The following is a 14,278-nucleotide window of genomic DNA, read 5'->3' as shown; positions in this document are numbered from 1 at the left end:
TCTCACAAGGTCTTCCTGCAATTTATCACAATCTGCTTGTGATTTAACTACTCTGAACAATTTTGTGTCATCTGCAAATTTGATTATCTCACTCGTCGTATTTCTTTCCAGATCATTTATAAATATATTGAAAAGTAAGGGTCCCAATACAGATCCCTGAGGCACTCCACTGTCCACTCCCTTCCACTGAGAAAATTGCCCATTTAATCCTACTCTCTGTTTCCTGTCTTTTAGCCAGTTTGCAATCCACGAAAGGACATCGCCACCTATCCCATGACTTTTTACTTTTCCTAGAAGCCTCTCATGAGGAACTTTGTCAAACGCCTTCTGAAAATCCAGGTATACTATATCTACGGTTCACCTTTATCCACATGTTTATTAACTCCTTCAAAAAAGTGAAGCAGATTTGTGAGGCAAGACTTGCCCTGGGTAAAGCCATGCTGACTTTGTTCCATTATACCATGTCTTTCTATATGTTCTGTGATTTTGATGTTTAGAACACTTTCTATTTTTCCTGGCACTGAAGTCAGGCTAACTGGTCTGTAGTTTCCCGGATCGCCCCTGGAGCCCTTTTTAAATATTGGGGTTACATTTGCTATCCTCCAGTCTTCAGGTACAATGGATGATTTTAATGATAAGTTATACATTTTTACTAATAGGTCTGAAATTTCATTTTTTAGTTCCTTCAGAACTCTGGGGTGTATACCATTCGGTCCAGGTGATTTACTACTCTTCAGTTTGTCAATCAGGCCTACCACATCTTCTAGGTTCACCGTGATTTGATTCAGTCCATCTGAATCATTACCCATGAAAACCTTCTCCATTACGGGTACCTCCCCAACATCCTCTTCAGTAAACACCGAAGCAAAGAAATCATTTAATCTTTCCGCGATGGCCTTATCTTCTCTAAGTGCCCCTTTAACCCTCGATCATCTAACGGTCTAACTGACTCCCTCACAGGCTTTCTGCTTCGGATATATTTTAAAAAGTTTTTACTGTGAGTTTTTGCCTCTACAGCCAACTTCTTTTCAAATCCTCTCTTAGGCTGTCTTATCAAAGTCTTACATTTAACTTGCCAATGTTTATGCTTTATCCTATTTTCATCTGTTGGATCCTTCTTCCAATTTTTGAATGAAGATATCTGAAATGCTCCCTGTTCCACGCGCAGGTCCCCAGAGGCAGAGAGAGCTCTGGAGTCTCAATGAGTGGATGAGACGATGGTGCAAGGAAGAGGGATTCAGTTTTGTTAGGAACTGGGGAACCTTTTGGGGAAGGGGGAGTCTCTTCTGAAGGGATGGGCTCCACCTTAACCAGGGTAGGACCAGACTGCTGGTACTAACCTTTAAAAAGGAGATAGAGCAGCTTTTAAACTAGAACAAAGGGGAAAGCCGTCAGTCGCTCAGCAGAGCATGGTTCGGAGTAGGGATGTGAATCGTTTTTTGACTATTTAAAACAATCGTCAGATATATTTTAAATTGTCAAAAATTGTTAGAGCCGCGATACAATAACAATTCCCCCGATTTATCGTCAAAAAATCGTAATTCGGGGGAGGGGGAGGGCGGGAAAACCGGCACACCAAAACAACCCTAAAACCCACCCCGACCCTTTAAAACAAATCCCCCACTCTCCCGACCCCCCCAAAATGTTTTAAATTACTTGGGGTCCAGTGGGGGGGGGTCCCGGCGCGATCTCCCGCTCTCGGGCCACGGCTGCGTTAATAGAAATAGCGCCGGTGGCTCTTTGCCCTTACCATATGACAGGGCAAAGGTAGCGCCGGCGCCATTTTAGTTCCTGTCACCCGACGTTGCGGTGCCGGTTGCGACTCCCGCGACCGGCCTCTTACCTGGCTCCGTGGCAAATGCGCAACACAGGCCCCGAGTTCTCTGGGCCTGCCCAGGCCTACCTCGCGGCGCTGCTGCGAGGGAGACACCGCCGAACGCGGCACAGCCCCACCCCTAGGGCCCGCGCGTGCGCAGAGAGAACCCTTTTAAAGGGCTTCTGGCGCGAAAAGCAGGACCGGCCTCCCGAGTGACGTCAGACGCTGAGGGGGAATTTAACTCAGTGTCTGATCCTTGCTCAGGGCCTTGCAACGCGGTCGTCTCCTCGGAGTGAAGAGTTGCTGATCCTGCCTGCCTGATCCTGCCTGCCTGATCCTGCGTTCCTGATTCTGCTCACCTGTCCCTGCTTGCCTGATCCTGTCTTCCTGATCCTGCCTGCCTGAACCTGCCAGCCTGATCCGCCTGCCTTGATCCTGGTCCATCTCATCGTTCACGTCTTCAGCCGCCTGCCTTGATCCTGGTCCATCTCATCGTTCATGTCTTCAGCCAGCCTTGATCCTTGTCCATCTCATCGTTCACATCTTCAGCCGCCTGCCTTGATCCTGGTCCGTCTCATCTTTCACGTCTTCAGCCGCCTGCCTTGATCCTGGTCCGTCTCATCGTTCACGTCTTCAGCCGCTCTCCTAAGTCCCAGCGGCCCAGGTCCCTACGGGCTCCTCCCAGGGGGACCGTGGGCTTCCAGGGCGAAGCCACCTAAGCCCCAGCGGTCCGGGCCTCCACAGGATTCGCCTGGAGGGGGTCGCAGACTTCCAGGGTGAAGACCGTCGACCTGCTACAGCGGCCTGCCTTCCAACCTGCTCCATCTGCGGGGAACCCCTTCTCCGCCAGTCGGACCAAGGATCCACTTCCGGATTTACAACAGTTTGCAAGGCCATGGATCCGGCAGACCTTGCGGGCCTCCAGGCCATTCCCGGACTGGCGCAACGTCTACAACAGCAACAACACTGTCTGGATGCCTTGGCAGCCACCGTCGAACGCCTGGCTACTAGGCTGGATGCCACACCTCCAGAACCGGCCCGGGAACAACTTCCAGCCCCGGTGGTGACCATTCATGCCCCTACGCAACTGCCAGCCCCGTCACGTTTTTCAGGGGATTCGAAAGCCTGTCAGGGCTTCCTGAACCAGTGCTTTGTGCGGTTCTCCTTACTACCCGCTCAGTTCCCCACGGATTTGGTTAAGGTGGCCTATATCTTCTCCCTTTTGGATGGTCGGGCGCTGATCTGGGCGTCTCCCATGTGGGAGCGGAATGACCCCATGCTAAACAACCTTTCCCTGTTTGTGGAGAATTTCAAACTGGCCTTCAATGAACCTGTCCGTGTGGCTTCCGCCACCTCGGAGTTGCTCCAGCTACGGCAAGGGACTCGCACCCTGGCAGAGTATGCTCTCGAGTTCCGTACCCTGGCTCTGGAGGTTAGTTGGCGCGATGACGCTCTATGTGGAATATTTTTAAAAGGCCTCGCGGCAAGAATCAAAGATGAATTGGCCGCTTGCGACCTTCCCGAAGACCTCAACGCCCTAATCGAGGTAGCGGGGCGTATTGATTGACGCCTCCAGCAGAGGGCTAAGGAGGGCCGGCCTCCACGGCGGATGGCGCCTCTGGCTCCAGCTTTTTCCAGGCCCCTGGCACCAGTGACCAAGGGCACCACCACATCCCCAGAACGCCCTACGGAGGAGCCAATGCAACTAGGACGGGCCTCCATGTCCCCAGAGGAGAAGCGTCGATACCACAACCTGGGCCTGTGTCTCTACTGTGGCGGAAAGGGCCACTTCCTGGCCCACTGTAAGGAAAGGGGGGAAAACACCCGAGCCGAGGGGAAAACGGGGAGCTACTCCTAGGCAACCTCAACGCAGCTCCTCTATGTACAGTACCTATAACCTTGAGATATCCTGGACGGTCTTTCGAGACGCTAGCTTTCATCGATTTCGGCGCAGGAGGGAATTTCATCCTCCAGGACTTGGTGCAACAACTTCAGATCCCCACACAGCCTCGCAAGCCGCCATTGCGGATCACATCTATCTATGGCATGGCGCTGCCGGGGAGTATTTCAACTGCCACGGCACCACTCACGCTTCAGACCGGAGTTTTGCATTCGGAGGAAATCTCTTTCCTAATCCTGGAGAAAGCAGTACATCCGGTGGTCCTCGGGCTACCCTGGTTGCAGCAGCATTCCCTGATAATCCACTGGAACTCATTGCAGATTGCCCGGTGGAGCCCGTACTGCTTCCAAAATTGCATCAGGACACCTTTGGTCCAACAAGTAACACTGGCACGCACTGACACACTACTACCGGGGCCCTACGAAGAGTTCTCTGATGTGTTCTCAAAAGAAAGAGCCGAGATCCGGCCCCAGCATCGACCATTTGACTGTGCGATAGAACTCTTACCTGGGACAACTCCACCCCGTGGGAGGGTGTATCCCTTGTCTCAACCGGAGACCCAGGTAATGTCTGACTACATCGCCGAGAATCTCGCCAAGGGGTTCATCCGACCCTCCAAGTCCCCCGCCGGGGCGGGGTTCTTCTTTGTAGGGAAGAAGGATGGGTCCCTAAGACCCTGCATCGATTATCGGGGGTTAAATGCCATCACCAAGAAGAACCGCTACCCCCTTCCTTTAATCCCCGAACTTCTGAACAAGCTCCAGGGGGCCAAAATTTTCACTAAACTGGATTTAAGAGGGGAGTACAACTTGGTTAGAATCCATCCTGGGGACGAATGGAAGACGGCTTTTAACACCCGGGACTGACATTACGAGTACCTGGTTATGCCCTTCTGGTTGTGTAATGCGCCCACTGTGTTCCAGCATCTAATGAACGAAGTACTCCGTGAACTACTATATTCCTCTGTGATCGTATACCTGGACAATGTCCTCATCTACTCTCGGGACTTGACTTCCCACCGTCAGCATGTCAAGCAAGTGCTACAGGTCCTCAGGGATAACCGCCTGTACGCAAAGCTGGAGAAGTGCCTATTCGAACAGGAGTCCTTGCCATTCTTGGGTTATATCATCTCCGCAACTGGATTCCACATGGATCCAGAGAAAGTATCTGCCATTAAGAAGTGGCCTCGCCCCACGTGCTTGAAAGCTCTACAGCGCTTTCTGGGGTTTGCCAATTTCTATAGGCACTTCATACCTCAGTACCCCCAGCTGGTGGCACTCTTGACCGCTCTGACTAAGAAGGGCGCAGACGCCCGCGACTGGTCCCATGATGCATGTCTGGCTTTTGAGAAACTTAAAGAGGCCTTCCTGCTGGAGACGTGTCTACGTCATCCAGATCCTCAGCGTCCCTTCTTTGTGGAGGTGGATGCCTCGAATATAGCAGTTGGGGCAGTGCTATCCCAAAGTTCTAGCACCAGACACCTCATGCCTTGCTCATATTTCTCCAAGAAATTCACCCCTGCAGAATGCAATTACGGTATTGGAGACAAAGAATTGCTGGCGATCAAGTTGGCATTCGAGGAGTGGAGGCAGTGGTTGGAGGGGGCCAGTCATCCAATCACGGTATATACTGATCACAAAAATTTGGAATTCCTGGGTCAAGCGCAACAGCTCAACCCCAGGCATGCTCGCTAGTCACTGTTTTTCAATTGATTTGTTTTCACACTCAAGTACCGTCCAGCGTCCAAAAACGTGCGAGCAGATGCGCTATCTCAATATTCTATTCTGGAGGAGAAAGAAGATCCGCCTCAGTACATCATCGATCCCGCCAAGATCAACGTGTCCAGCACCACAGTTACCGCCCTTGGAAGAGTGGTTGTTCCACGCAGAGACAGAAGGAGGGTTCTAAAATGGGCTCATGACTCTCTCACAGGCGGCCATGCCGGCAGAGAAAGGACTCTCGATCTGCTTAACCGCTACTATTGGTGGCCCAAAGTGCGTCAAGAGGTGCGACTTTACGTAGAGTCGTGCCCCGTGTGCACCAGGCAAAAACCTTTAAATGGCTTTTGCATGGGGTCTTTTGCATGGGGTCTTTTGCAATCTCTCCCGATACCCGCAGAACCCTGGACTCACATTGCCACCGATTTTGTGGTAGATCTGCCACCCTCCGAGGGAAACACAGTAATTTGGGTCACTGTGGACCGCTTTTCTAAAATGGTTCACCTGGTACCTTTGCCCAAACTTCCATCAGCACCCGAGTTGGCCCTCCTGTTCACCCGACACATCTTTCGGGCCCACGGCCTCCCGCAGAGTATAGTATCCAACTGTGGGCCACAGTTCACGGCCCGGTTCTGGCGAGTGCTCTGCAAGAAATTTGGAGTTCAGTTAAACTTGTCAACTGCCTTCCATCCACAGAGTAACGGGCAAACTGAGCAAATGAATCGCTCATTAAAAACTTTCCTTCGCAGCTTCATATCAGAGAGACGGGACAACTGGGCCGAGTTTTCTTATAACAATCATACCCACTCAGTCACCGGGCAATCACCATTCCAGATTGTGTTCGGCTGTCAACTCAGACCGCCTGTGCCAGTACCTACACCCGTCCCGTCACCAGCGGCTCAGTCGGCAGCCCTTCAATTACACTGCCTCTGGAGAACCATCCAACGCAAGCTCTCGAGGGTGGCCTGTAAAGCACGAAGGGTGGCAGATCGACATCGGCGTTCAGCACCAGTCTTTTTGCCCGGCACCAAGGTCTGGTTAAGTACCAAGAACCTTCATCTGCCCACATCCTCTCGAAAACTGGCACCCAGGTATTGTGGCCCATTTCATGTAGCAGAGAGGATTGGGTTGGTGTCCTACAGGCTCCGCCTCCCAGCCATGATGCGGGTTCACAATGTATTTCATGTGTCCTTGCTGAAACCGGTGTTGCTCTCCTGATTTCATCGTCCTTCTCCGGACCCTATCTCACCTTCGACGTCCAATGACACCACTTACCAGGTTCAAGAAGCACTTGATGTTCGCTTCCACAACCGCCATTGAGAATATCTTCTGGCCTGGGAGGGGTGTGGACCCGAGGAGAACACTTGGGAGCCTGCTCGAAATATTCTGAACAAATCCTTGCTGTCTCAGTTCAACCAAGATAACCCTGGGAAACCTGGACCCCTGTGGAGGGGGCGTAAAAGGGGGGGTACTGTTGCGGTGCCGGTCGCGACTCCCGTGACCGGCCTCTTACCTGGCTCCGTGGCAAATGCGCGACACAGGCCCCGAGTTCTCCGGGCCTGCCCAGGCCTACCTCGCGGCGCTGCCGCGAGGGAGATGCCGCCAAACATGGCACAGCCCCACCCCTAGGGCCCGCACACGTGCAGAGGGAACCCTTTTAAAGGGCCTCTGGTGCGAAAAGCAGGACCGGCCTCCCGAGTGACGTCAGACGCTGAGGGGGATTTAACTCGGCGTCTGATCCTTGCTCAGGGCCTTGCAACGCGGTCGTCTCCTCGGAGTGAAGAGTTGCTGATCCTGCCTGCCTGATCCTGCTTGCCTGATCCTACGTTCCTGATTCTGCCCGCCTGATCCTGCTTGCCTGATCCTGTCTTCCTGATCCTGCCTGCCTGAACCTGCCAGCCTGATCAGCCTGCCTTGATCCTGGTCCGTCTCATCGTTCACGTCTTCAGCTGCCTGCCTTGATCCTGGTCCGTCTCATCGTTCACGTCTTCAGCCGCTCTCCTAAGTCCCAGCAGCCTGGGTCCCTACGGGCTTCTCCCAGGGGGACCGCAGGCTTCCAGGGCAAAGCCACCTAAGCCCCAGCGGTCCGGGCCTCCACAGGATTCGCCTGGAGGGGGTCGCAGACTTCCAGGGTGAAGACCGTCGACCTGCTACAGCGGCCTGCCTTCCAACCTGCTCCATCGGCGGGGAACCCCTTCTCCGCCGGTCGGACCAAGGATCCACTTCCGGATTTACAACAGGTTAAAAGGAAACAGAAGGTAGGTCTAAATAATCAGTTTTCCAAATAAAGAAAAGTCATAGTGGAGTAGCACAGGAATCAGTACTGGGAACTATGCTGTTTAATGTATTCATAAATTATCAGGAAAAGGGAATGACAAGTGAGGCAATCAGATTTTCAAATGACACAACATTATTTAAAGTTGTTAAAACAGCAGCAGATTGTGAGAACTGCAGAAGGACCTTGTGAGATTAGGAAACTGGGCATATGAATGGTGAATGAAATTTAATATGGAAAAGTGCAAAGCGATGCACATAGGGAAAATAATCCCAACTACAGGGACATGATGCTGGGTTCTGAATTGGGAATTGTCCCGCATGAAAAGGATCTTGGAATCCTTGTGGGCAATAAGCTAAAATTCCAAACTCAGAGTGTGGCACGGGAAAAAAAGCAAATAAAATATTAGGAATGATCTGTAAAGGAATTGAGAATAAAAAGGAAAATATCATATTGCCCCTGTATTGATCCTTGGTGTGATCATATTTATTTACTTATTTATTTAAAAGTATTTATATATTGCTTTATAAAAATAAATGTTGTCAAAACGGTTTACATTAGATAAAATTGACAAGAACTGTGGCAGTTCTTGTCAATACCGTCTCAAAAAGACATACTGGAACTAGAAAAAGTGCAGAGGCGGGTAACAAATGTGATAAAGTGAATGGATGGCTCTCCTATGATGAGAGCCTGCACAAGTTGGGTCTTGTCAGCTTGGAAAAGAAACAGCTGAGAGGGGACATGATAGAAGCTTATAAAATCAAGAGTGGAGTGGAACAGGAAAATAAAGGATGGTTAATAACCTTTTCAAATAATTCTAAAACAAAGGGACATACAAAGTACTTTTTCACTCAGTGCACTTCAGGCTGTGGAATCTGTTGCCAGAGGATGTGTTCAAGTTGATTAGCAGAGAAGGGCTTAAAAGAGGTTTGGACAAATTCTTGGAGGAAAAGTCCATAACACATTTTTAGCCAAGTAAACTAAAGAAATCTGTGAGTAACAGGAAGTAGATCTACTTTATGGACCTGCCAGGTACTTGCGACCTGGACTGGCCACTGTCAGAGACAGGGTGCTGGGCTTGATGGATCTTGGTCTGACCCAGTTTGGTAATTCTTATCTTATGAAGCATATTTTATGTATTATTAGTGCCAAAACTTACAAAGAAGTGACTGCAAAGGATGAGGAAGTCTGGTGGGCTTTTGCTGTACATATTCAGGTCATTTTAAGAAAGACATACATCAAAAAGAACCTTGGTCAAGGACATAACTTTAAGTTTTTTTGTGTTGGAAACACTGGAACTGTTTTGTGTCTTTCACTAAAAGTCATATCATAAATCACTGAGCATAAAAAAATCCTTTTGACATTGATTAGCTTTCCAGTATTCACCAATCAATAATTATCTGCACAAGCAAGGGGCTTTGCCTGAAATCAGATCCAGAAGTACACTGTGAGCTTGCACTATGCTAAATACACATTACCAAAAGTGAATATATTCAACACCAGCCACATATACATTTCTAGCAAAAAAATGAATTTAACTGTTCCATGGAACTTAAAATTTGTCAATGCTTATACAGGACAAACAAGAAGTTTTAGAAAATGTATTTATTATAGAAAACTGGTTAAGATCAATAAGGCTGTCATTAGCAGAGCCAGAGTTTAAGATTTAAATGCAGCCTCAGAAAGGCGAGCATTTAGACTGAATTTGAATATGCTTTGATAGCTTGGAATAGACTCGGGAAGTCTATTCCAAGCATATGGTACAGCAGTTTGGAGCTAGCAATGGAAAAGAGGGGAACAGATAAGATAAAAGATAATTCACTCGATTACAATTTCCCCACCTCAGATCATTTACAGTCTATATTTTAAGCACAGGGAAATGAAGTGAACTACTTAAGGTCACATGAATGGCCGATTATGAAGCCAAGATCCTCTTTGATCACGACTCTTAATTTCTAACTATTGCACTATTCTGCCAGCTACTCCTATTTTCTTGCACTTCAAAAGGCCTTATTCAAGAAAGATTTTTTCCATAGGGACAAAATGAGAAAAAAGTACTTTTTAAATACAGTTCTTAGAAGTCAATAATCAAAGGACAGATAAACCTTGAGATTTACCATTTTTCCCCCGCTCTCCAACTAGCTAAATTTTGTGCAGGAAAATTGTTTCCTGCACAAAATTTACCTGGGTAAAGAAAGCAGCATTCAGGGTGTTCCTGAGTTACAGCTTCATTTTGTTCAGGTAATGCTGACAATCAGCGCTGGCTGGACAAATTTTTTAAGTTATTCGTTAATGTTATCGAGGTATATTCAGCAACTCTTTTAACCAGATATCTTTGAATATGGATTTTTTAGTGTGCAAAGTTGGGTAGCTCGAGGAGGAAGCCAAGTTTTAAAGAATCAGAATAATAACCCAAATTTTTTCTAGCACAGTTACATTGCTTCTCTAAAAGGTAGATATTAAAACGAGCGGGTGTGTGTCCATGTGCGCGCGGTTCCTGGCACGCACACATGGACGCGATCATTTTATAACATGTGGGCATCAGCTCGCATATGTTATAAAATGCGATATCTGTGCATACATGCATGCCGGACATCCTCCCTCTTCCCCTCTCCACTGACTCCTAAATCTACCCTAGCTTTCCACATTTTTTTTATTTTAATACTTACTGCTCTTCCCGATCAGAAGTATCTTCTGCGTGCCGGCCAGCTGCCGGAGTGTGCTTCTCTAGGTCAGGGCCTAATGGCTGCTGTCCCGGCCGGCATTTGGCCCACCCCTTTTTCTTGACCTGGCACTTCTGCGCGTAATGGGTTATGCACATGGCTGGACCCATTCTAAAATGCTTGCAGTGAGCTCAAGGCCCGGCTGTGCGCATAACCCCCGTTTTTTATGTGCGCAGGCCTTTTAAAATTGGGCATTAAGTGAGAAGCATCCATGCTTACATAGGAATAGTTATGCCAGGAAGAGAGGGACAGGTGATGAGAATGTAATCAGGGTTTTACAGATGTTTGCCTTGGGCTTCTGGGCTTGTGCTGTGTGCTAGTGATTTGCATTAACCCATTATGTCCTAGGGTCCTATTTAGAAGAAAGCCTTTTAAAGAATTTGGAACATAATGGGTTAATCTTATTTAAAATAAAAAGAATCTAGTGTTCTGAGCTCATCTGTACAGCATTTGAATTTTAACATATAAGCATTTTGGAACTTTTTCAACAACATGTTTAGCTTGGTTAAAAACCTTTTAAAGAACACCTGGGTATGTGAATAGTTTTGTTTACTTGTGAAATGAAATCCCTGTACACAAAAATTAGAAAGTGTTCTACGTTTCAGACATTTAAAACTCTCCTTTATTATACACTTTTTAAATAGGGAATTGAAAGGAAATCCTTAAGGAATGCAGCTAAACCAGGTAACCCTAGAGGCTTGTTTGTATCTTTTCTTTTTCTTTTTTTTCCCAACTCCTTTCTGTCATCTCTTCTCCACAAAAGAGCAATCTTTTATGGTATTTACTTCAAACAATGTTGCCTAAAAAGATCAAGTTCTGGATATGTGATACAATATATAATGAGGAATTAAGTTCCATTACATACAGGCTTAACCTTCATTCAGAGCATTCAAAGCCTGCCAGGAGTCATCAATATTTAACAGCTGTCGTTGTTATGAAATTGTTCATAGGGTAATGTGGTTTGCCTGCATGCACGCAATGGTTTGGACTAGTGCCAGGCCCCTGTCAGACAGAGGGGAAGATTGACAGATGGTTAAATTGTGTTGAGAGTAAGGCTTTGGTCAGCCAGCAGCTCAGCCTCTCTAGAAAGGCCTGATCTCCCTCTGGTGTTTCTCTAAAATGGAATTGCACAACTGAAGAAGGGGGTAGAGTAGGGTAGGAAAGCAAAGGGTGGGGTTTCAGTCATTTTGATGGCTAGGAGCCCAACTTCCGCCTACATGCAGTGAAGATATCTGTGAGCTATAATCATGCAAAGTTGTCAGGATGAAAAACAGAATAAGCAAAAAACGTGCCTGGAGGAGAAGCTACTGAGGAGACAGGGCATCTCTTTGATGCCAGCCACCCCTTTACACCTTTCTTGTGTGAGAAGTTACAAACATAGGCACTGTGAACTCTCACAGAAGCACTTGAGGTTTGATTTTTAGGGAAGGGATATTTCAAAATTAAATTGGTAGATTTTTATTATTGAGTATTAAAAAGTATATGACAAAAATAAAGACATGACACCAGATAGTTTTCAGCAAAGCTTTCAAAAGAGTGAGATTTGAGGAAATGTTTAGTGAGTAGTTATTTATGGGAGTAATTTTTAAAGCCACTTATGCACATAAAACACCTTTGTTTCTTATAATTTATTGAATTTTTAACATTATAGCAAAGCATCCACTTTGTAAAAGAAAACATGATGTAGCAATCATACAGCAAATGAAGCAAGTTAAGGCAATAAACGTGCATATAAAACACTTTTATGAAGGTAAATGTGTATTTTAAAATTGCCCGGTGTCAAGTGGTATAACCTGCTTTCATGTGTGCATTTACAAGCACTGCTGATAGGTATTCGGAGGGGTATTTATATTCAAACAGACATGTCTATATTTTTTAAAGTATGCAAGTCATTTCTCCCACACAAGCTACGTCCTCAATAGAGCAGGCATAACATTTAGCGAGTGACTTTGTGTGCATTCCAGGTCACATATGTGTGAATTTTGAAAGTAAACTTTATGCATAACTTCACTTTGAAAATTTGAGGTAAAAACTGCATGTAAAAGGTACATATGGATCCGCAGGTATAAAATTATATTCTCTAAGGATAATTTCATCTGTCAAATTTCAAAATAATGTTGCATATTGTAGCTTTAAAGTATAAAGTACCATGAGAATAATACTAGAATTTTGGTGTACATTTGGAATCAGTGGGGCAAATAGACATCCCAAGTTCCATTGAGTTCTTTCCTGTTAGGAAGGGTGGTGGAAGTTAAAGTCTTTCAGGCAGAGGCATAGCCATGGACAATGACGTCTTTAGACAGAAGTATTTGAAATGCTGATGGGGGGGGGGGGGGAGGGAGAGCCAAAATGACATTTACAAACAACACGGCCCCCTGCCATTAAGTTGGCTATAAGAAAAAGTCCCTAGCCTCTTTTGTGAAATTAAAAAAAAAAAAATCTGGCCAGTGAAATTATTTGATAGCCTCATTCAATCAAATCTTCTATATGCATAAGAGTGAAGTCTAAATTCTATGTTGGAAGGAACAGAATCTCAGTATAAATCCTGCACCTCCAGTTATGTAACACAATCTACATCCACTGGAAGTTCCCCAACAATGGACTTACGACTCTGATCTTTTGTTGTTATCAAAATAATTTGTATTAACCGGAAGACGTTACATACACATGGGATAACAATAGCAGATGAAATACAGCAAACAGCATACAATATAAGCGTTACACAAGAATATGTGGTTCAACAACCCATCCCACTGTAAACGTATTCCCGGGTTTTTCTTTTTTATCCCCTCCATCCAATCCTAGCCCTACCACCCCCTCCCCGCAGAACCAACTCCAAACATCCTCATTCACACCTCAAGCATACCACATACAGACCCCCCTTTCCTCCCCCATTCCCACCCCCCCTCGGAACCTCAGTTAAGACCATGTGGGTTTATAGCCAGTGTTACTGAGCTCAGTTTGTAAAGCAAGAGGAAACAGGGCATAACATGCATTCCAACAAGCACTATATATCTTGTCCGGTTTTTGCTTGCCCAAGCGGAAGTCAATATATTCTATCTGCAGTAGTGAGGCCATCCTGCCAAACCACACATCAACGGAAGGCTGTGCCAAGGCTGTGCCAAGGGATCAGTCCAGAGAGCCATTTCATTTCCTCCTGTAATTTCTCACAATTCACTTGTGATTTAACAACTTTGTGTTATCTCTAAATTTGATCACCTCACTCATTGCTTCCTTTTCCAGATTATTTTCAAATATGTTAAAAAGCACCAGTCTCAATTCAGATCCCTGGATACTTCACTATTTATCTTTCTTCATTGAGTCCTACTGTCTGTTTCCTATCTTTTAACTTGTTCACAGGCCACAATAAGACATTGCCTCCTATCTCATGACTTTTTAATTTTCTCAGGTGTCTCTCATGGGGAACTTTGTCAAATGCATTCTGAAAATACAGATATATTATTTCTAGCAGCTTATCATCATCCACGTGTGTTTTAACCCTTCAAAAAATATAGCAGATTGGGTAAATTCATGATGTCTGTTTCCTATTAAACCATGTCTATGTGTTCTGTCATTTTTCTCTTTAGAATTGTTTCTATGATATTCCCAGCACTGATATGAAGCTCACCAGTCTATAGATTAACAAATCACCCATGTAGTCCTTTTTAAAGATTGGTGTTACATTGACTGCTTTCCAGGTATACTAGACAATTTTATTGATAACTTACAAATTACTAGTAATATGTCTGCAGTTCCATTTTTTAGCTCTTTCAGAACTCTGGGGTTTGTAATCATCTGGTCCAGGTGATTTATCTCTCTTTAGTTTGTCAGTTTGCCCTATTACAT

At 46.1% G+C, this 14,278-nt stretch overlaps 1 protein-coding gene across 1 annotated transcript in view; it reads left to right on the top strand.

Moving 5' to 3' along the window:
• LOC115083293 (aryl hydrocarbon receptor repressor-like) overlaps positions 1 to 14,278 on the top strand; it is a 321,633-nt gene that overhangs the window by 229,485 nt on the left and 77,870 nt on the right. The gene's annotated exons all lie outside the window — the stretch shown is intronic.

The sequence above is a fragment of the Rhinatrema bivittatum genome, chromosome 2 (assembly GCF_901001135.1).
Source record: "Rhinatrema bivittatum chromosome 2, aRhiBiv1.1, whole genome shotgun sequence".
Classification (NCBI taxonomy): Eukaryota; Metazoa; Chordata; class Amphibia; order Gymnophiona; family Rhinatrematidae; genus Rhinatrema; species Rhinatrema bivittatum.
This window is presented reverse-complemented; position numbering and strand designations above follow the sequence as displayed.